The sequence below is a fragment of the Macrotis lagotis genome, chromosome X (genome assembly GCF_037893015.1).
Source record: "Macrotis lagotis isolate mMagLag1 chromosome X, bilby.v1.9.chrom.fasta, whole genome shotgun sequence".
In the NCBI taxonomy this organism is placed as follows: domain Eukaryota; kingdom Metazoa; phylum Chordata; class Mammalia; order Peramelemorphia; family Peramelidae; genus Macrotis; species Macrotis lagotis.
Window position 1 is genome coordinate 386456432 of NC_133666.1, and position 24926 is coordinate 386481357.

At 35.1% G+C, this 24926-nt stretch overlaps 1 long non-coding RNA gene across 1 annotated transcript; it reads left to right on the plus strand.

Moving 5' to 3' along the window:
• The first annotated feature begins 833 nt into the window (after positions 1–833).
• On the plus strand, positions 834–12590 carry LOC141503343 (uncharacterized). The gene is made up of 3 exons (XR_012472813.1): positions 834–919; positions 10817–10961; positions 12479–12590. It is a non-coding gene; the product is annotated as an uncharacterized LOC141503343 (long non-coding RNA).
• The last annotated feature ends 12336 nt before the right edge of the window (positions 12591–24926 follow it).

Sequence of the window (24926 nt, forward strand, 5' to 3'; positions counted from 1 at the left end):
ATGAGACTGTAGAAGAGAAAATGTTTTGTTTCCCTCCTTATGACAGAATTTGATATATGGGTCCAACCACAAAAAAAATGTAATTGATATAAGGCAAACAATAAAAGTTTTTGTTCTCAAAATCTTGAATCTGGTTTCATATTTGCTTCTGTGAAGAGTAATCTAAAACAACTGTGCTCAAAAGTTTTTCATGCTGAAATTAGGTCTTGAAAAAAGATACTGACTACTGAAATGATAATTTAAAGCAACAACACAACCTTGATATACTAAAGCAACATAGTTTATCAAAACAAGTCTCCTAACTTGTCTAAGCCTCAGTTCCTCATCCATAAAATAAAGGAATATAATACCTCTACAGTCCCTTAAAATTCTAGATAGATAGATAACTCTATCAATTGTCACTTTAATTAAATCACATTATGATTTAGGGTAGTTTTTTGGTTCCACTCAAATGTCTCTCCAGAAAAGTATGTGTACCTTGCTGTATTATTAATGCATTATATTTTCCAATGTCACAGTGAAGCAGTTGAACAAGCTCACACAAATTTGCTTATTATGTGTTCATCACTGACTTAGGAGAGAAAGGGGTGGTCTGAGGAAACAGGGATGAAAACATAATTATCCCTGTCTTCTTGGAGTTTGTGGTGTCAAAGGGAGCTCAGAATAAGTGAAATGATTTATATAATTTAAAATTTATTCTGAAATCAAATAACCAAGTTCAAAATTTTGTTTTATGTTTTAGTATATATAGGCATAGACATAGTATATAAGCATTTTAAAATTTTAATATTTTATTTCCCTTCAATTTTATATACTTTCACAATTCCCATAGTGTCCATGCTCTTGGATTGGTGTGAAATCCTTATACCTCTAATTGCTGTGGAACTGGATAATAACTGCTTACTAAAAAAATATTAAGGTTAGTGAAACTCTTCAGCTTCCTTCATAAATATTCATTCATTGAGGAGATTCAAATGTATACCAAGAACATTTTTTCCCATTAAAATTTTAGAAGATAGCTTCCCAAACTACTGAAAAAGTAGTTCCCTTAATGAAATTCTAATCAGATAACTATTTTCACTGTTTTCCTATTTCTCTTTCCCTCTCAATTTCTTTGAGCTAAATTCTTAGATATGTGCAGAGTGGTTCTTCCAGAATCAAGATAGCAATAGGAGTCACATGCTTAGTGGAGGAGAAAATTTGGCTCAAGCCTGAGTATTCCAGGAGGGATAGAAGAGTGTTCAATAGTTTTTGTTTTTGTTTTTTTCATATTTCAGAATCTAGTTGGAATTTTCCTAGGTCAGATTTCATAGTGTTTTTTGTATAATGCCCATATTAGAAGTTATTTTTTCAGAAGCATAATTAAAATATATTTTTGCAATTAATGGGTTCTAAGGAACCTCATTAATATTTCTAAAGCCTAAGAAGCATCTTTTGTTCTTTTTAAAACAGGGGTTATTTGTATGTAATGTTAGGTAGAAAGAAACATTCTGTGAAATGAAAAAAAAATCCATTCCACAAAACCCTGTTCCTTTTCCCCCATCGCAGTAGTATTACCCCAAGTTTAAAAAGTGTGCCAGCTGAACACTAGTTTTTTCCAGAATCTACCAAGCTGGAAAGACTGAGAATATGACTTAGTAATAAACTGAGTCTCCTTTCTGAGAATCAAATGATTGGAGTTTGAGAGATTCATCACCTAAAGGCTGTCCACAAGGTTATGAAGTCTTTAAATTTGGTAATCTGTAAAGTGAATTATAATAGAAAATGATCCTCAATCCGGTATGTTTCCTTCCTCTTTCATAATGGGAATATTGAAGTGGTGTGGGAAAAAGAACTTAGCTAGTGATCATAACATTTTAGAGCACCTACAAATATCAGATTAACTGTTGTTCCTCTAAATATGAGCTATTTGTATCCAGTGACAGTGTTCTACTGTCTCAGCTAAAACTACGTATATAAAGATCATTGAACAAAATCAGAAGGAGTAAAGATTCTGCAGTCAAAGGGAAGCACTGGTCACAAGTTTTCAGAGTTGTGAACAAATGAGTTAGTTTCATTATGGACACTAAAGTTCAAAAAGTAAATCATTTTGTGAAGGAACAATTAACTTTCTCACCTTGATGCTAAGGGGATAACCACACAAAAGCTTTTGTTAAAGATAAATGAGCCCTAATATAAAATCTGCAAAATATTATGGAGGGAGGGGCGGCTAGGTGGTGCAGTGGATAGAGCACCGGCCTTGGAGTCAGGAGTACCTGGGTTCAAATCTGGTCTCAGACACTTAATAATTAATTACCTAGCTGTGTGGCCTTGGGCAAGCCACTTAACCCCATTTGCCTTGCAAAAACTTAAAAAAATAATCTGTTTTTAAAATAATTAACAGGATTGAGTGTGTAACATGTATAAAATGTTTACATGTAAACATGTTTTCTAAACCAACTATGTAAAATACATATTTTTTAAATGAAGAAAAGGAGGAACTCTATAAAATAGCTTAAAGTTTAGAAGGGACCTCAGAGATCATTTCTTCCAAGTGCATTAATTTAGAGATCAAGATACATAAGTGCAGAGAGGTTTACTTCACTTTATTCCCATTTGGGAGGGTTTTAGAAATGACTTCCAATCACATCATGATGTGAAGTTATACAAGACAGTAAATGTGGTAGAGATTGTTCCAGTGTGTGTGTGGAGTGAAATTCTCCCTACCCAAGATGATTTGTGCATTTAGGATAAATTCAACTAATATAGCATGAACAATCATGAAATTTATTGGGTATAAAACATGAAAGCCTTCTGTAGTGAGAACTATTTAGCATATAGAAAGTGACTACATAACAAATGTGCCATTGTCCTATCTTCTATCTCCAAATCCTTTCTTTGACTCAGAATAGATAAAATAATTTAACACATTTTCAAGAAATGTAAATAAATGGAGTAGAAGAGAACATTATACACATTAAAGGCAACATTGTGAGATGATCATCTATGATGGATGAAGTTCTTCCCAGCAGTTCTTTGAGAAGGACTATGCTGAAAGACCTTTCATCCATATACAGAGAGAAAACTTGGAGTCTGAATGCAGAGCAAAGCATACTATGTTCTCTTTTTAAAACTTAAGTTGCTTCTTTTCTTATTTTTTAAGTTGTTTCTTTTCTTATTTTTTTTACCCTTTCATTCTAGTTCTTTTTATCACAACATAACTAATATAGAAATATTCTAAACACATATCTGATTTTTGCAGTTATGGGGAGGGTAGAGAAAGGGAGGGTGGCAGAAAAATGGAACCTAAAAACTTGATAAAGGATTAATGTTGAAAATTATTTTTGTGTGATTAGAAAAAAATAATAAAATAAAAGCTTTGTTTTAAAAAATGTAAATGGGGGGGGACAGCTAGGTGTACCCACCCTGTCTGGAGGACTCTCAGAAACTTGTTACTTACTAGCATTGTGACCTTGGTTAAGTCACAACCTCATTGCCTCACAAAAACAAGCAAATAATGAAATTGAGGGAGGAAGGGACAATAACAAGATATCAAACCTACTTAGAAAAATGTGATCAGATATCAGGAAGATACCATAATTAAGTGGAAAATGCATCTATATGGAGACAGAGGATTTGGGTTCAAATCCAGATTCTGACAGCTATTTATCTGGGAGATCTTCAAATAACAATAAGCTGATATTTACTGGCAAACTGTGCTAAGTACTTTAAACTATCTCATTTGATCATAACAACCCTGGGAAGTAGGTGTTATTTTTCCCATTTTACAGTTGAGGAAATTAAGGTAGGCAGAATTGCCCAAAGTCATTCATTTAGAAAGTGACTGAGGCTGAATTTGAACTCAGGTCTTACTGACTTCACACCTGGAGTTCCACCATTGTTTAGCCCCCAAATTTTCCAGATGAGGGCTGAGACTTAAAAAGTTTAAATAATTTGTTACATAGTAAACACAATGCTTAGAACACAGTCTAGGACAGATTAAGTGATTAAAAAATATAAATTGACCAATCAATAATAAATGACAGAAGTAGAATCTGAACTCTTGGCTCCAAGTCCAATACTTGGGCTACCCAGTCATTATCCTTCATAATACTTGTAATATGATAGATACGTAATAAATGCATATTCATTTATTGACTCAGTTCCTATCTAACCGTCCCTCATTTCTGGTCATATGTATTCTTAATGACATCTTTGAATATCCTTTTTCTGTTCAAATAATTACTCATAATGTGATACAGTCCATTTGTACCCAACACAGATTTTTCCATTTCATTTTGTTCTGTTGACACCTTTCAATTTTAATTATTCTGAGATTATTGTGTTACATGATTTGTAGTCATATAAAATCACTAAGAACAATTAAAAATTGACTTTGGCATAAAAAAACCTTGATATCAAAGTGATATGGTGTATACACAGTTTACTCTCTTCTTCATCAGTCCTGGGTCTGGCTCCTTGTCCATTTGCAACATTTGTCTAAGACTTCGATAGACTAACTCAGTGGGTTGGCTATCCAACAGCGTGGATCAATCTGCTCAATATGCATTTTTCTTCTACTTTGTTTTTCAGTGTTTGTCATTAGTCTAATCTCTTTCAATGGCAGTGAATTTCCTTGAGGAGGCTATGTAGTACGCTGAAGTTCAATGCCTCTAGTACAATTTAAACTCAGAAAGTATCCACTTGTGACACTCAGCTACCCCAGGTGGTTAAATATAACAGCTTGAAACCAAACAAAAACAAGCAGTTCTTTGTTGCTGTTGTTGTTGTTGTTGAGACATTTTCCATTGTGTCTGACCCTTTGTGATCTCATTTGGCAAAGACACTGGAATGATTTACCAATTTCTTCTCCAGTTCATTTTATAAATGAGAAAACTGATGCAAACAGGGTTAAGGGTCACACAGCTAGGAAGTATCTGAGGCTGTTTTAGAGGAAGATATCTTCCTGACTCCAGCTATACACACCACCTCCTAAATATATTAGGATATGTTAACATTAAAATTTCCTAAATTTTGTTTCAAATTTATCTTGAATTTAGAATCCAAAGATGAACATTCCTTTGTTATAGTCTTTTTTCTGGAGATTCACAAGGATCTGATTTAATTTCTTTATGAAATATTATAGGGTAAGCAGTAAAATTGTGGCAGGAGACATCCTAGACATGAAATCAAACTCACTGATGCTGCTAACTATGTAGATGTCAGGTTCATTCAATTCTCTTGGCCTCCTTTTCCTCATCTATTAAAAAGGGGGGGGGGGTTGGATCAGATGACTTTTAAAGTCTTATCTCGCTCTACATCTATTACACTATAATTCCATGAGACTGGTGCAAAGCAAAGTGCTCTATAGGAACTGAATGATCAAAGAAGACTTTGTGAAAGGAGGCACTGGGGTGATACTCTAAAAGATGACTCTGAATCCAAGAGACAAAAAAGAGGAGGCAGAAGAGCTTTCCAGATGTATTGTGTATACATGTTTCCAAAAATCATTCCTTACAAAATAAAACAAATTACATTAATCAGAATGCTTATGTGCAGGGAAAATGTTTACTTAAAGGATCAAGTTAATTGTGTCATATTACTTTTAATATTACTGCTAAAAGAAAAAAATGAAAAAATATGATACATAATAGTACAGTGGTTAGTTTTGTTGGGCCTGAAGTTCCTGAGTTCAAATTTAGTCTTAGATTCTTTACTAGTTGTGTGACTCTGGGTAAGTCTTTAATTCTGCTTGTCCTGCTTTTGTCATTTGTAAAATTAACTGAGAAGGAATTATCAAATCACTCCAGTATCTCTGCCAAGAAAATCCCAAAATGGGATCATGAAGAATTATACATGAATAAAAAGCAACAACAAACACACAATTTGAGACAGTATAATAAAGTTAGAAAATATCCTAGTAATCATCCAATCAAGAGTGTTTAACTCTCCTGAAAAAAAGTGTATGAATGACACGTTTTGTTTCAATGTGTGCATCATCAACATTTTCTCTATTTTTAAATTTTATATTTTATTTTTTTCTCCATCACTTTTAATAGAACAAAACAAAGCTAATGCTAATAATCTACTTTTCTAGGCCACTAGGTACCAGCAGGAATGCATATGTTGAGTTTGAATTTGAATTTGAAAATTTACAAAATTTACAAAATTTTAGAAAATCAACAAAATAATAAATCAAGCCCTGATTTGTAGCATTTGCTGATTTCTGAGGCATAAATGCTCATAATAAAAAATTGGACAATCAGCTTGGGCAGGTTCAAGTTGGTTCCAACACATGTCTATATCTAGTTCTTTCATTTTACAGGAAACTGATGCCTACACAGGCTATGACTTGACTAGAGTATATAGGGAAGCTCTACAATTGAACCCTTATGACTGCATTCACTGCTAATTGAAAATAATGTCAAAAACATCAGAACAGATGTCAGTGCTTTCCAGTCCCTCACTGATCTTTATTTCCCTGTTGTTTATCACATAATAAGTATTTAATAAATGTATATTGACTGATCTATAGAACCTATAGAATATGTAATAGAATTATATATTAAAATATTTAACTTTTTAACAAATAGGAAATAATGAAAATGAACACTTGCATGTTCTAATCAGTTATTTTATATATATTATTTTTTTTTTAGGTTTTTGCAAGGCAATTAGGTTAAGTGGCTTGCCCAAGGCCACACAGCTAGGTCATTATTAAGTGTCTGAGGCCAGATTTGAACTCAGGTACTCCTGACTCCAGGGCCGGTGCTCTATCCACTGCATCATCTAGCCGCCCCCTTTTTTATATAGTTTTGATGAACAATTTGGGAAGGATTATATTTTGAAGGGATTTTTGGAGGAACGATTAGCTTGTTTCATTAAGAAATTTAGCTCCTAGGGGCAGCTAGGTGGTGAAGTAGATAAAGCACTGGCCCTGGAGTCAGGGTACCTGAGTTCAAATGCGGTCTCAGACACTTAATAATGACCTAGCTGTGTGGCCTTGGGCAAGCCACTTAACCTCATTTGCCTTGCAAAAACCTAAAAAAAAAAAAAAAAAAAAAAGAAATTTAGCTCCCTTCCAAGAAAAAGGGAAAGTATTGTTTTTAATCATAGGACCAATACAGTTTCTAATGGCAATTTTTTTTCTTCTTGCTAGCCCCATCAGTCACATATGAAGACTTGATAATAAAATGTACTTCTTTGTTTTGCATAACTACACATGTATAACATTTATCAAATTGCTTGCTTTCTCAATGAGGCTTGAGAGGAGGTAGGATAGGAGAGAATTTGGAACTCACAATTATGAAAAATAAGTTTAAAATGGTTTTTACATGTAATTGGAAAAAAGTTTAATGTGTCACTTACCACTTTGTTTCCACCTCTCTTGCTCTTATGTCTTATTGCATGATGCATTAATACTTCAAAGGCTTGGTCAAGAATTCTCAAAGACTTTTGCAGCAAAACACAAAATCTGATGTATCCTATCAAGTTCAAAAAGATTCAAGTTCAGACCCCAAATAGATCAAATATTTGTCCTCTGAGGACCAATCAAGCTAAGTCATCATGAATTTGGTTGCAATAGGATGATTTTAAAAAAAAAATCTTATCATCTTTGAAAGCCTGCCTACAGAATTGAAAGAATCTTGGGATTATAGTAGATGTGGGGAAAAAAACTCAGAAGTCATTTAGTCCACCCCTCAATTTACAAAGAAGAAACCAAGATCCAGGGGAAAATAGTGCAATCTATTCACAACTACTATGTCAATAATAACTCCCTTATAGCTTAATTTATAATAACTAGATTTATGGTTTTACCCCTCTTCCAACATTACTTTGTTTTTGCTTATCTATATACATTTTCCCCCAACAGATTGTAAACTTCTTAAGAACAGGATCTATTTTCATTTTTGAATGAAATTTTTTTTATCCCCAACACTTGGCAACCCTGCCAAATCAGAGATGTTTAATGCATTCTCAATGAATCACTTGAATAAATCAAATCTAAATGAATCACATTGGGATCTAACCCATGAGTTTACCCTTATAACTCCCCTGAACTACCTACACTAGCTAATGCTAACACAATGTAGCTGACAGTGAGAGCACAGGTGTAATTCTCATATTCACATCAGTTTACACTTTTTTGTTTCCCCTTTTCCTGTCATAGTACATGTAAATTTAGCATATTTTAAATATCCATTATGCTAGGTACTTCGCTTAATTTTGATAATCCTTCACCTTTTTAACTCTTATACATTTTCTCTTGGATAATGTATTGGAATATTTATTTTCTTTCTGATTCTTTGTTACATGTAATCTTTGGTATATTTTTGTTGCGCTTTATTTATCAACATGTAAGAATTTAGACCAGGCTCAAGTCATCAAAAATTAGTTCTATTGTCAGACTGCATGTACTTCCTTAAATTTAATCATCAACCATCCAACATACTTTTTTGCCTAGCTCAAGCCAGAGCCTCTAGTTGCAAATGTCCTCTTATAAACTCAGTGGTTATTTCATAATTCCTCTGGAACTCTCCATCCCTCAGAAGGCCTAATCAATGTTTCATATCAATTAAGCTGTTAAGAGACTTCTTATACCTCCCCAACCTAACAACAAAACCGTTGTTAGAGCAAACAAATTAAAGGGGGAAAATGATAACTCTTTCTGACAAAATAATCTTTAAAAATATAATTTGAAAGGAAAATATCAACATGTTCTTCATGATATTCATGTTGAGTTCTTATAAATTGCCATGAAATTTCTCTCTCAAATAAGACCTCAGTTTAACTTTTGAAGTACTTACTAACCCCTAGTGAAACACCTTGTGGATGATTTTAAAACAATTCTTATCACCTCCCTAAATTCAGTTTCAGATAATTGAAGAGGAAAGGAGAGAAGAGGAGAAGGGAGAAGAGGGGAAGGGAAAAGAGATAAAGACAGACAAAATTTTATTTAATTATACAGAATATACTAACTGGAATTCTAGAGCATTTTAAAGTTTGTGAAGTGCATTATATATGCAATTATAATCACATTATCTCATCTTAGTCTCATACTTATAAGGTAGATGCTGTTGGAATCCCTAGTTTACAAATGAAGAAACAGGTTAAAAAAGAAATTTAAGATAATGGGACTGCTATTGAAAATGAAGGTGGGATTAAAATAATAAAGGAAAGAACTGAATTATCTAGACTGACTTTCATTCACATAGACCTAAGACCCAAGATGATTAATAAGTTCTACTACATAAATATACATTTTGATAAATGAAAAGTAGAGTTGAAAATAAAATTTTCTTTTCTACTACATGATTCTCCTTTTAAAACATTTTTTTGGAATTCTGGATTTTAAAAATGCATTGTTGTGACTTGGAGGTAAACTCTTGTGAGGTTAAGCCAGTAGAGTACAAACCCAAGTTGGGAAGGTTCCAAGTAGGTTTCTAGGCATGAGTTTTATGTCTGTCAGTTATACACTGGACAAACAAAATTCACAATATTTTATCAGCACAGGATTGGCCACTAGAGACCCAATGAATATTTCTGAGAAGAGATCCCCTTAATAAGGTGATTCATTTATTCCCCCATATTAGGCTTGATCCTGCAAAATTCAGTGCAGACTACCTTCTACGTGAGACCTTTCCTGACCCCCCAATTGCTCTTATTTTACCCCCCAAATTATTTTATATCTATTTTGAAGATAATCTGTATTGTTTAAATCTACTCATGTAGTCTATCCCATTAGAATATAAACTCCCTAAGAAAGGTTCACTTTTTCTTTATATTGCCATTGTTTAGTAAATCGCCTAGAACAACATAATCACTTAGCAAGTACTTGTTGATAGTTTGATTGATCAATTAACATTTATTCCCCAGACACATTGGCACTGGCAGTTTGAGTTCCCAGGGGGATAACTTCTATTACATTTAGGATTTTGGAAAAACACTGAGCTATCCTATATATAGCCCAAAGGCCCCCACTGGTGTGCTTTCCCTTAACAAATCATGAGTAGACTCAATTATTTAGAAAGACCTTTACTCAAATAGCATAATCTTTTAGATTATGTCTTTTAGAATGTCAAGAATACTAGTCATAAATCATTTCTCTCCAAAACCTTGGACATCTTTCTCATATGGAGGGAAAAAGAGGTAAAAACTTAAAATATGAGGTAGTGAGGGACTTTATAGGGAACAACCAATTTCAGAAATATAGAGCCATGGTGTCTTTTCTTTCTCAGCAGGGAGAGGGGATCCATATTTTATATATATAATATATATATATACATATATATATAATATATATATATAGTGATATAGTGCTTCATAGTGCTGGCTAAATGGACTAGCTCCATTCAGTGTAAACCATTTCTGCTGTACTTGAAGCTCAATTGGAGTTGCTTTTCACAGGCTGCCAAATCTTAATCAAATAGGTCAGAATTCTCCTGGACTGGGTCAGGTTTCTCGCTTCCTGAATTGGTTCCTCCTTGGATTCAGCTTCTTCTATGATGAACTCCAGCACTGATTTTCCTCTGGGCAGTTTCTGATCATCTAGACCAGGCAGATGGCTTAACCATTGGGCTAGGTATTCCCACACTGAGAAAGGTGACTCAGCTACTGGATTCTTCTTAACATATGACATCTTTTCTGGATCAATCAACCCACTGGACTCCCTGCACTCAGTCTTTGATGTGCCATTGAAGTCTTTGACCAAATTCAGCCACTGAATACTTAATGATTAATTTTATGCTCTCCTTGGCCATGGTGTTACAGTGTTCTTGTGAGATCAAGAATTGGGCTTGGGGATTGAGTTTCTTTTGTTTGTCCATTCCATTTCCAGGTTCAGGCAGTAGAATTACTGAACCCAGAAATTCAAGCCATGGTGACCTTGAAGTCTAATAGAAAAATCCAAGCCAAGTGTGCTGCCAGTCTCACAGCAAAACTCTGAGAAGCCAGAGTGCCAGGACCAGACCCTGGGGTGAAAGGTGGGACTTTGAATTTATAGGAATTATGCTATATAGGAATTGAGTTAAGCTGTGAAACTGATTTCCCTCTCACCCCACCTCTCACCTAGGTCTCTGTGTTAATGGTGCTAAAATTTACTTATTTAACTCTATTCTTTCTACTGACCTTCAATGTCACATCTCCAACCATCTACTGAACATCTCAAACTCACCACATTGAAAAGTATGCTCATTATTTTCTCCCTCAAACTCTCTTCCTAATTTCCCTATTACTACTGATAACACATACCTCTCACCTTCCATTTGCCCAGTGCCACAACCTAGGTGTAATCTTTGACTCTTCCCTTTCTCTCAACTCCCCATATTCACTCTGTTGCTAAGGCCTGCAGATTTTACCTTAATAGCATCTCTTGCATCTCTGACACTGCCACTTATAAGTGCAGTGATGGTTTAAGCTCTCATCACCTCTTTACTGTTTAGTTTCTCTGCCACAAAGGTCTCTTTGCTCCAGGTCAAAATGATCTTCCTAAAGCACACATCTGACCATGTTACAATCCCCTACTCAGTAAATGTAGTGACACCCTAGCTCTCCTAGGATCAAATACAAAACTTCTATCTGGTGTTCAAATCTCCCACCACCTCTCTAGTCTTCTTATACCTTACAGGCACTGGATCTTGGTTTGCCTCCTGGATTCCTTGGCTTCTTTAAAATCCCAGCCAAAATCCTACCTTCTACAAGAAAAAGGGATCATGATCTCTTTTAATTCTAGTGCCTTCCCTCTACTAATTATTTTTCATTTATCCTTTATGTAGCTTGTTTGTACATAATTGTTGTTTCTCCCATTATATAGTAAACACCTTGAGAGCAGGGACTGTCTTTTGCCCTTTGCATTTCGAGGTCTTAACACACTCCCTTGTACCACAGATGTTTAATAAATGTTCATTAACTGATTGACCACTATACTCTTTCAGCTCTGACAAATGTCTCCTCCAAGCTGGAATAGAAAGAAGTTCAAACCCTCTTGTTCAACAATCCTCCTTGATTTCTGACACTGCTCACCCAGTAAATGACTCCCCTTTTGCTTATAGTGATGATTCCTGATAAAAACCAGTTTCCATTCCTGGGTACTTATTGTGGTCTTATATACATGAATTGTTAGAGACAAAAATAATGAATATGATCTGTGCCCTAGAGGTAGGTCCTTTATCTCTTCATCTTTTTATAAGCATTTGAGTTATTCAAGCCTTTCCCCTTCCTCCCCTTTTCTTTTTTTTTTAAGGTTTTTTTCAAGGCAAATGGGGAAATGGGGTTAAGTGGCTTGCCCAAGGCCACACAACTAGGTAATTATTAAAGTGTCTGAGACTGGATTTGAACCCAGGTACTCCTGATTCCAAGGCCAGTGCTTTATCCACTAAGCCACCTAGCCGCCCCCCTCCCCTTTTCTTAAGTGAAGAATGGTTCTTTATATAACCAAAAGATTTCCTTTTTCCAATGTGTTTTTGCCCATTCCAGTCTCAGTTTTGCTATTTTTCAACAGGAAAACTCCTATCTGACTGGTTGAATATGAGAAACAATAACTTTGAAGCTATTCTGACTTGAAGACTGACTTTTCCAATAGACTCTTTTTTACTGCCACATCCATGCCTACCCCATCCCTGATGGGTCTTGGGTGAGCTAACTTCTGATGTCTGTATATGATTTATTTTATTTCTTGTTTAAAACCATATTACCCTTCCCATAGTAACTATCTAAGCCTAAGCAATCTCTTTGCATAGCACTAAGGTACTAAATAGGGGCGATTTTCTGCTTTCTCAGTAGTTATGGTTTTGAAAGTCTGTCAGGAAGTCACAAAGTTTCCCTAGTCAAGTCTCAGTTGCCTGTTGAACTGTTCTAAGGACCTAAGATTTTTTTCAAAATCCTTGATATTAACTCTGCATGTTTTTCTGTCTATTGCAAACTTTTGAGTGCTGTGCCACCATGAATTATGATCACTACTTTAGAGTAGAAGAAACCACAAACTTGCCCAAAGTCACACATACTTCTGGAAGGGACCATAAAAGTCTTCTAGCTCTACTTTGTCATTATACAATAAAGGAATAGGCCCAGATGGGGTAACTGATTTGCAAAGTGCCATTGAGTTCTTTAGTGGCAAAGTCAGGAGCAGAGCTCATAAATTGAGGTAATACTGATTCACGTTATTTTTCCCAATACTTATTTGTCTTTTAATTTCTTATGCACTCAGGTGCCCTTAGGGGAACAATTACCCTTAAACAAATGTCCTTGAATTTGTCCAAACTCCAAATAAGTGGAATGGACAGGAAAGAAATTTGTGGGCATGTTGTTACAGAGTATATCAAAACCTAATGGCTTGAAAGGGTCTCTCTGAGCATTGAGTTTGCTACCAGTAAGTGACTTAAGCACTGGGGAGGATCTGGATCCATATTTACTTTCCTCTAAAGACTTCACTCTTTCCTGGAAAAAATTAGGTTTTACCCAAGCATGACATCCTGCCTTAGTGAAATGTTGTTCTCTTGTGACTGCCCTTTGAAGCTAATACTTACTTTTGGTCCTGCCATGTGAAAGATCAAAGTTTTATAGGTTCTAGAGATTAGAAAGCCTACCAGAGTGGAATGGAAAGAGGACTGCATGTAAGCTTCAGAGGATTTAGGTTCAGGGAGTCATAAATTTGGAGATGGAAGAGACAATCAGGTCCATCAAGTCAGATTTTGAATGAGATAAGTCAGGAAAATTGTCTCTTCTCAAGGAGGACCAATGACATCAGTAAGGTAATATCTTGACTTGCAAGTAAATTGTATTTAAGTGAGTTAGAGTTGCATAATGTACTCAGCTTCCCTTACTCTTCCAAAGTCACTGGAGTCCAATAACAAGATATAAGTCAAGATGACTGGTGATGACCCAGAGATAAGTCAGAATAGGCAAAGGAGAGAAACTATTTAAAACAAATGAAAATATCTATATGAGACATTCTTGTACATAAAGATGCTGTTTTCCAAAGGAAAGGACATGATCCACTTGGAAAGAAAGAATAGGAGCATAAATTTAGAGTATAAATAACCTTAAAAGTTATCTATTGAAGCCTCCTCAATTTATGGATTAGGAAAATGAAGCATAGAGTAGTGACTTGTTTGAGATCACAAACCTAATAAGTGCTTGAAAAAGGAGATGACTCATATCTTCCTAACTCCAACTCTAATACCCTCTTTGTTAAACCATGCGCTATCTATGATTCCACTTATATAATCTGTAATCAATCTTTCAGGAATAAAACATGAAAAAGTATTAAGTACTTCCTTTCTGCTAAAGTCTTCTACTAAACCCTGAAGATACATATGAAAGCATATGCATACATACATACACATGTGTATATATATATATATATATATATATATATACAATTATAGTTTCTACCTTCAAAAATGCTTTAGCATTTTATTTCACTTAAAGGACAGAGATTCTGTTCATATATTGGGACAGCATACTCACCTTTTTAATTTAATAAGGAAAAAATTCTAGCAAGGACCTTGAAGGAAGGAAATAGAATTTCCTCTGTGACATTCCTGACATGTAGTTTTCCAACCTCTACATGAAGAACTGCTATAATGGAGACACAAGATGCTCCACAGTAGCCCAACCCATTCAACTTAAATCCTTCTCATTGTTAAAGCATTTTTTCACAGATCAAGTCAAAATTTGCCTCTGAAACTTCCACCCATTGTTCCTAATTCCATAACACACAAAGACTCTAATTGTAGCATAAGAAATGTGAAATTTAGCAGAGCTATAAAAATATGCATAAGATTAAGAAATGGAAGAGGTCTTAAAGATCATCCAACTTTACAGATAAGGAAACTGAGGCCCAGAGAGAGAGGAAATGGCTTGTCAGAGGTTACAGGTAATGAATAGCAAAGAAAGAACCTGAAATATCTGCTAATTCCCTATCATACCTTCCATTACACTAAATTTTCTGACTAGTTTATCCATTTTAAATCTTCCACTAAATTTATTTATTTGGGATTAATGACACTTAGATCTCACAAAGTATATAAATATTCTCATTAAGTATGTAAATATCATTTGGAGATAATGATAACAGCTTAACATCTACAGAGTAATTTAAAGTTTGCAAAGTACTTCACATATATTCTCTCATTTGACCCTCATTTTCAGATGTGAAAAACTGAGGCAGAAAGAGGCTTTGACTTTCCCAGGGTCACACAACTAAGTAATTGTATGAGGCAGTATTTGAACTCAGGTGTTCTTGATTCCAAGTCCAGCTTTCTATAAACTGTTCCACTTAGTTGCCAACTAAAAAGTACAAATAATAGAATAGCATATGCTTGAATGGAGGGAAAAGAATGTCAGTTTAAAATGTAATGTCTACAATTATAGAACCTCCAAGTTGGAAGGGACCTTTAAGGTCATCTTCTTTAACCCAGCCTAAGCAGGAATCCTAGAGGGCATAACCTATCCAACAAGGAGCCCTCCATTTAAAGACCTATGGTGATAGGTAATCCAATGTGTTGTGAGATATTTCATTCTGCTTTAATTGTTGAGAAGGTTTTTGTAATAATTTGATATTTTGATTGATCTCTGATCTCTTCAATTTGGGAATAGCTCAATCCATGCCTACTCATCTTTGTAATTCTAATCCATGTCTCCATAGACTCCATAGAGCCATCCCGAGGGAATAACCAAGGTTATAATATCCTTTATCTGGGCAATACTTAGACAGTTGATTTTTTTTATCTGAGTACATGCATTGTTTATTCCTATTAAATTGATCTTAGTAAACTAGGAGAGGCAATTTGTCTTTGTGGGTAGAACTAGTTTCAACTCTAGAAAGACAGGCTCAATTCCCCATTATGACACAGTATTTATGTGATCCTGTGTAGGTCACTTACCCTCTTAGTGCTCTGAACAACTCTAAGATGCCAAATTGTATTAATAAAGGAAATTTCCCTACCTGGAAGTTTCTGGAACCTATGAAGTCATGGTTCCAGTTCCTATCCCATCTCTTACTGAACTAAATATATCACCCCACCTGAACAAATTGCCTTCAGTCCCAATTCTGACATGCAATGTGTCACCTATCCCTCCCAACTTCATGTCATCTGTATATATAACAAGCACAATATCTATAACTTTATTTAAGCTATATAACTTCACTGAAGTCATCAATAAAAATGCCAACTAGCTAGTTAACTTGTATTGATTAAGGCTTCCAAAGTGCCAGTACTGTGTTAAACAAGGAAAGTTAAGTGAAACTGCTCTCAAGGAAATCACAATCCAATAAGAGAAACAATTTTCAACCAACCATAAGCAAACCAGCAACATTCAGAATAGATATTGGGGCTGTTGTGGTTTGTCCTTTTTCTTCTTCAAGGGGACCATGACATCTGGGAGGTAATGCCATGATATGCAAGTGAAATGGATTTAAGTGATGGAGAGCTATACAAAATCACCAGTCTCACTTTCTCCTAGGGAGTCTTCAGGGGTAGGTATTAGGGCAGAGATATTGGAGCAGACTTAGAGGAGAAAGCCTGAAGATTAAGGAGGATAAAGGGAAGTTTTTGAGAGAAGACAGAATTTTAGCTGAAATCTGAGGAAAATCAGGGAAGCCAAGAAGGGGGAATGAGGAGAGAATTTCAGACATAGGGGATAGTCAGTGAAAATGTTGAGTCAGGAGACAGAGTGTTTTGTGTGAAGAATAGAAAGAAAGCTACTGAATTGTGGTGGGAGATGAGGGCAGAGGATTTTATATTTAAAGTTGGTGGCAATAAATAGCCATTGTTTAATCAAACATTTGACAGACAGGCCTATTTAATTTCATTGCTGTGCCAGGGCTTCCTCATCTGTAAAATGGGTATATTAATATCTGTACTAAGAACAAAACTGGGCCAAAGATAAAGACAGTCATACTCATTTCAAACTTCCCTCATTCAAACATTATTTGTTTGTTCAACCAATTGTAAGTATACTTAATATTACTATAAAACAAGCTCACCACATCTTGTCCACAACAATATCATAAGGACCTTTGTCAAATGTCTTCCTGAAAGCTGGGCTTGAAAAAAATCAAAGTAGGAGGTAGAACTAGAACTCAGGTCTTATGCTTCTAAATTCAATGTTCTTTCTACTTCATGGCTTCTTGGTTGGTTCCCTTTTTTCAGGTGTTTTCCTCCACTAACTTTTTTTTTGGTAAATTTTTTGCAAGACCCAAGTCATGCTAACTCAAATATTGTCAGGAATCAACATTACAGTCATTGACTTATTTTTTGTAGACATACTTTTATTTTTTTAAAGAAGGGTAAGAGGAAGGCGAAAATATTTTCCATTTTTAGGTTCTGTAGCACCTCTCCAATTCACCATGATCTTTGACAAAGAAAAACAAAAAGTTGAGCAACTATATGGTCCATTTCTCTTAGTAATCTGGAATGAAGTTTGTTTAGAACTGATAGTTTGAAGTCATCAAGAGCATCTAGCTCATAGCTCTAGAGGGGCTTCAAGGGGCTTCTCATCCAGCTTCCTCATTTTATAAATGAGGAAATGAAAACCTTGAAGGTTGAGTGATTTGTCTAAGATCATACAAGTAAAAATGCCAAAGCTGGAGATTGAACTTCATCTTCTGACTACAGCTAATAGTCTTTCCACCATACTTGCAGCCTAAAATTTTGCTTTTCAATTGCCTTTTAGTCATTTTCATTCTAATATTTCCCAGGCTGAGGAGCACTCTGCTTGACAAAGAAAATGGAGGGAAAAAGTGATCTTGAAAGTTCCCTCAGGCCCTAACTCCCATGATCATGGTGGGACTCAAATGCACAACCTTTGAATTCCTTCAGCTCTACTAGAAGTCCAATTTGCTATCTATTATGGGCAGCTGGGTGGCTCAATAGACAAAGCTTATCTCTAAATGCTTTGAAATTTGCTATCCTAAAATATGGGTTGTGTCTCAGGTTATATCTTTCTCTTTTGCTCCTTATGGAACTCTAAAATGATATGCTTATTCCTCCCAATTTTTCTGTCAAATCTGCTTTTATAGATTAACCAATTCTATCTTGTTTCCTTCAAAACTCATTTCAGGCACTACTTCATCTGGTCACTGGACCCAGATGGCTCTAGAGGAGAAAGTGAGTCTAGTGACTTAGCACAGCACCTCCCTCACTCAAATCCAATTGATGTGCTTGTCATAGCATCACTTCCTTGTTGTCATGGTCTTCAAGAATGAAGGATAAACATTATGTGTTTTCCAGATGCTTGTTCCTTTTATCTTTACCTCCCCCTTCCATTAAATACCTTGTTTTTATTGTGTTTGCTTTTGTGTATGCATGTATTTATGTATATAAATATATGCCGTTTTTAATTTGGGAGTTTGTTTGGTGGGATTTGTTTTTGTGGGGGGGCGGGGTTAAGGTGGATTCATTGATTTCAACTGTGCCAGGTTATGAACTATCAATTCAAAATTATTTTGCTGCCATCTACTGTCCTATGTGAAAACAGCAGACAGAGGTATATAAGCCTTATCTTATTCTTTCCCTTGTTATGTAAGTCCAACATGAATCTATTTCTCATGATTTATATTCCTCCCTGAACTATCCATATTTCATTCTGTTGCTCCCCAACCCATATAATCTCAGACTTTGCTGTTAAGCTTGGCCCCAAAGAGCAGAGCTAGTAATAGGTGGGACCTTAAAAGCTTACAAGTTCAAAATTATACTTGACCAATAATCTTCTCTAAAATAGTGTCTTCCAAATCTTAATATAGTCTTAAACTTTAATAGCTTAAAACTACACAAAGACTTTTGTGATATCATATATATATGTGATATATATTTGTGATATATATATGTATATATATATATACATATATATATATACATATATATATATATACAAAAAGAGGTCATCTGAGCTTTGTTTAAATGTGACCAATGAAGGGGAAACCAACTGCCTCTCTAGGTAGTCCATATTTGGACAGCTCCAATAGTTGCTAAGTTTTTTTCCTCCCCTAAAATTAAACCTAAACTTATTTCTTTGCAACTCTCCTTTTTTAGTAGCTCTGTTCTTTGGAGGGAAATTTAACAAATTTAATTCCTCTCTCATGTGCCAGTCCCTCAGTTATGTGAAGGGCAGCTTTCATATCTCCCTTCAAGCTAAGTTTTCTTCCTCGAGCTAAACATCTCCATACTTTATTTATAAACATACTTTATTCTAAGTATCAAACTTGTTTTCACCATAAGCTTTTTCCTTTCTCCTTCAATCTTCCTGTGCTAATTTTCTGACTTCCTCTCAATGGATGATAGATACAGCATTCTCTTTCCAGAACTGATTGTACTTTCACTCTTATTTCCTTTACTTGACTTACTGGTCAGAATGGGAAGAGCTGGAATATTCCTTGTCTCTATTGCCACTTACAGGTTGACATCAGCACTGAGTAATTTCTCCTCCTTTGAGGTTTATTCAATCAACTATTCAATTCAATCCCAATCAAGATTTTGGTGGTTATTATTTACCTCCCTCTAGAATCCTCCCTTACCTTTCTCAATGAGTTCAGTGTCTGGTTCATGGTTTTCTATCTCAACTCCTGTCTTGATTCTAGGGGTCTTCAATATGTATGTTGAGCTTCCCTCAACATCTTAACCTCCCAGTTCCTCAATTTGCTTATTTTCCATTACTACTACTATTCCACTCTGCCACAACTACTCATAAAAATATGCAGACCCTTGATCTTACAGTACCCACATTTCCATGTACATAAACTCTGGAATTCCTTTGTCTGATCATCTCTTAGCATGCCATTTCTCTTTCTGCTTTGCAGTTCCTAACCTTGTTCTTCAGTCTCACCATGATCTTCAATTGCTTCATCTTTAAGCTCCTTCTCAGACTATTCTCCCCCTCCCTGCACCCCGCCCCATACACACACCTTGTTCTGGTTATGCTTACCCCTCTTGACTTTTGGAGAAAATCATGACTCTTCTAATTAGGTCCCCTTTAGATTTATGTTATGTAATGTCAATTGGGCTCTTGCTACAGTAAGGCAATGTCTTTTACACCTCCATAATCATTACAACTACCCCACCCACCCAAAGCTTTTTTTCTTCTTAAATGTCTCATGGCTCCCCTTTCACCCATCATCTCAGTTGAGGAGCTTGCCTATTGGGGAAAGAATGAAGCCATTTGTGAAGAGCTCCCTCTAGTCCCCTTCTCTTCATCTTATGTCACTCAAGTGTGCAAATTATCTCATTCATCCCATCTGCTCCAGTAGATTTCCAAGTCTATCATCCTCATTCTCTCATTAATCTTTCCTCTCTCCCTGTTTACTGTTTGTTTCCCTGTGGAATATGTGTGTGTGTGTGTGTGTGTGTGTGTGTGTGTGCGCGCCCATGTCTCCCCTTCTTCAAAAAGATCCTCATCTGATCAGTCCATTCCCACCTGCTATATCTCACCTCCATTATGTAATTAAACTCTTTCCATCCAGTGCATCTCTTCTTAGAGCACTTTAATCTGATCTTTTTTTCAGTTTTTGCAAGGCAATGAGATTAAGTGGTTTAGCTAGGTATCTCAGGCCAGATTTGAACTCAGGTACTCCTGACTCCAGGGCTGGTGCTCTATCCACTGTGCCCCCTAGCCACCCCACTTTATTCTGATTTTCAGGCATGCTATTCAACTGAAATGACACGCTCCCAGGTTAGCACTGTTCTTTTAATTGCCAAATTTAATGGACTTTTTTTTCCAGTCCTCATCCCTCCTTGTCCTTTCTACAATCTATGACACTGTAGGCCTTCTCCTTGATCTTCTCTCTGGGTTTTAATGATACTGCTCTCTCCCAATTCTCCCCCTATCAATCTGACCATTCTTTTTTGATATTCCTTTGCTTGATCTTCATACAAGTTGCACCTGCTAACTAATCATCCATATCCTGAAAGGCAAAGTCCTGGGATTCCTTTTCTCCTTCCATATTTCACTTAGTAATCTCATCAACTTCCATAGATTCAGTTATCATCCTTTGGCTTCTCAACTAGTTATCCAGTCCTAAACTCTCCCCTGACCATCAGTCTCACATTTTTAACTGCTTGTTGAACATTCAAATTATATGTTCCCTAGATATCCTAAAATTAACATATCCAAAATTTAACTCATTATCTTTGTGCTCAAACATCTCTTCTTCTTAAATTTCCTATTACTGGAAAGAGCACCACCAGGATTCCAGCAATCCTTCAAACTCCAGCCTCAGTGCTCTCTCTCTCTCTCTCTCTCTCTCTCTCTCTCTCTCTCTCTCTCTCTCTCTCTCTCTCTCTCTCTCTCTTCCTCACACATAATCGTTAAATAAACTTTAGTAATTTCTATTGTCTCCAGGATAAAAATATAAAATCTCCTAACTTTTAGAGTTTTTTAGCCTCCTTTTCTATCTTTCCAATCTTCTCACACCTTACTTCCCTTCCCATGTGTATTCTATGATATAATGAATTAGGCTCCTTGATGTTCCTTGGACAAGACATTTCATCATCAGATTCTGATCTTTTTCATTGTGTATCCACCATTTCTAGAATTATGATATGGTAATTAATACTTATTTCTCCAATAATGATTTATTATTATTTCTGTCTATTAAGTTAAATCTATTATTAATACCCATTAAATATCTATTTTTAGTTATAATTTGAAGGTCATCATCATTGTTAGAAATCATATAATGTTTTAAGGTTTCAAAGTATTTTGTATATATCAATTCATTTGACCCTCACAATAACCTTTTAAAAAAAGAGGGCTGATAGTGTTCAGATGACTTACCCAGGCTCAGTCAGTTCTGAGGCAGGATTCAAACTAAAGTCTTCCTGACTCCATCTATCTGCCTCTGCAATGTAACTGTATATAAATGTGATTTTATTATGTGTCAGATTTTTAATTATTTATATTTAATCTCTCAGTAGGACCTTTGTGTTAAGGCAACTTCAGGCTATAGAAACATTCCCAGCTAAATTTCCATTGAGTTATAAAAGGTGCATAAGGGCTTAGAGGTTTTTACTTTTAATCCATACCTGCGATTATAAATATTGTCCAACATGTTATCTCTATTTTTGTTTTACTGAAATGTTTTTTTAAAATTCTGATGATACCTAGAGAACAATATTTGGTTTCTGAGTGAAATGAAGGAAAGCAGACTTTTCTAGTCTTGGTCCTAAGGTGATTGTATCATGGACATGTATCATAGAATGTCTTGATCACAGGTTCATCCTTTTCCTTTGTAGTTTTGATATGTGGAAATCTGGGGAATTTGCAGGAATATGGACTATTACCAGGAATAAAACAAATATATATAAAATATAGAAACATATATAGAAACATAGATATATATAAAATATATAAACAAATATATATGCCTATGTATGGATATATATTCATGAATAGGTTAAACATATAAAATGAAAGAATCCTCTGGTGGCAGAGTATTTCAGTTTTTAAAAATGATGAATATGCTGACTAAGGTATGTTTTTGTCTGCTAACTGGGAGCCAGTTTGAAGGTCTGGAATTGGGTGGGAAGGGAGAGAAAAGAATAGCACAGGGGCTATGCATCAAAATAGCACTAAAATGCAGTTGCATTTTAATAAAAAGACCAGAAGATGGCAGCAGGAAAAAAAGTTCAGTGTAGATAACTGTACTTGGAAAAATCTCACAGCAAAAAAAAGAAGATATCATTAAGTGGAAGAATGGTGGCATCACCAGGGGCCCTCATAGCTCTTTAGGGAAGCAAATTATAACATTGGAGGCAGAGACTGTAGAAGCAAGAGGTACCCCCAGATTTAGTAACACGTAGGAAAATATACCTGTATGTGTATGGCAGGAACATTTCCATCACTAATTTTACTATTCTGTTTGTATCTTTTGCTTTGAACTAATGTGTCTTTTGGTTACCTGGCAAAATAAATGCATCAATCGTGGCTCATAAGCAAATGGTTTTGGAATGGGGACATGACTCAAACTTGGTATCCTTCAAGGGGTGCAAGTATGTATATATCCTAAATGTATCCCTGGGTGCAAAAGATAGAAATACCATTTTATATAGCAAACAACATGCAAACTTTTCATTACATTTGTCTCACATTGATCACGATATTAAGACAACTCTCAATTCTCAAAGGCTACACCAGGGAAGTACAAGCTCTTGAAGGTGTTACCAAGCTAGAAAGGCTTCAAGCATGGACTCACTGACTAAGGATAGACTATTTTTCAAGGACCAGTCTAGGTAAATGAGGACAGGATCAGCACAAGACTGACTACAGGGGGGTTGAGGTTTCCATGAAGATTTGTTAGAAAGATGCTAAAAGACTGTGAGACAGGACTAGGGTAGATAGAGGGGAGCCCCACACCAATGAAATTACAGATAATTGAAGTAAAAAGAATTCATTTTAAAAAAGCAATTGCATTTATTTTAACATTGGGTTTAATCCTAATTCTGATGAAGTCACATCACATTGTTCAGGGTCTCCTTTAGATCAGTAATTTCTAGAGTGGGATGCACATATCCCAGATGGTACACAGGTTTATCTATTGGATATAGGAATAAGATATTTTTTAGTATATTTTATATTTATTATATTTTTCTCATTTCTTATTATATTATTTATTATTTGTTATTATATTTTATTATATTATAATATTTATTATATTTTGCTTATTTAAATTAATGGGGTTAAGTGACTTGCTCAAAGTCACACAGCTAAGCAGTTATTAAGTGTCTGAGGCCAGATGCGAACTCTGGTCCTCCTGACTCCAGGGCCAGTTCTCTAGCCACTGTGCCACCCAGAACTTCTATTGATTTTTTTAAAAGAAGAAGAAATTAAGCTTCTCTTATATTCTATACAGGGTAACTGTTTTAATTAACTAAGACTTTTTCTATCCCAGTAAGAATTGACTCCGGTGTCTTAACTTTAGTTAAGGTATTTATGAAGGAAAAGTGAGAGTTCGAGTGGAAGTTGACAGCAGAGGTTGATAGCGGCAATCTCACATTCACTTTCAGCATATTGCAAAGTATTATTTTAGCATGTGTCTGTTTAAGTGAAAATACAGATTACATTCTCATGCTTTATTCAGAGATTATTAACCTTTTTTGTGTGATGGACCCCCAAAGCATCCTGGAAAAGTCTATGGATTGCTTCTGAGAATAAAGTTCTTAAATGCATAAAATATATTTGATCACAAAGGAAATTAGCTAAATATAGTTATCAAAAAAAAAGATTAAGTGCAGGGACCACAGATTAAGAATCCCTACTTTAAACTATAATGTCCCACAAAATAGGCAAGTGGAGCTAAAGAATTACTGCAAAGAAAACATTGATGGAAGATAATACCAATAACAATAGGGTAATTAAATAATAAGAAAATGGCAGGCCTAACCCTGCTCTTCCTCCTAGTACACATTCCTTATCTATTCACATTATGAGGTAAAAATAGTGATAATCTGATCTGATCTAAAAAGAAATGAGCAAGAAAATTTCAAAATGATCAATATTATCTTAAATATGAATTTACAGTGACTCATTAATAATAAACTTTATCATATATACATATATTGTGCCTGATGACATTATATAGGCCTCAAAATTCATCTAGAAAATAAGCTTTGTTGCTAAAAATGAAGTAAATATAAAAAAGTCTCATTTAAAGTCTCTAAAAGCTTTAAGAAGATCATTTTAAAATATACTGTAAAAACATGGAAACTGAATTTTCTAACCTGCTAAAAAGTATTCCAAATGAATGATTTCAATGGATTTTGATTAAAATATTAAAATGCAGTAGTTCCCAGGAACAATTAATTGGTATCTGGGGGTAGAAATTTACTAATCAGATTTCAACAAAACTTTTATACCTTCTGATGGTAAATGACATTTAAACATGATTCTCATGATTTATTGAATGTTGAATCAACTTCTTCCATTTAGTTCTATATATCTTGACATGCTATCTT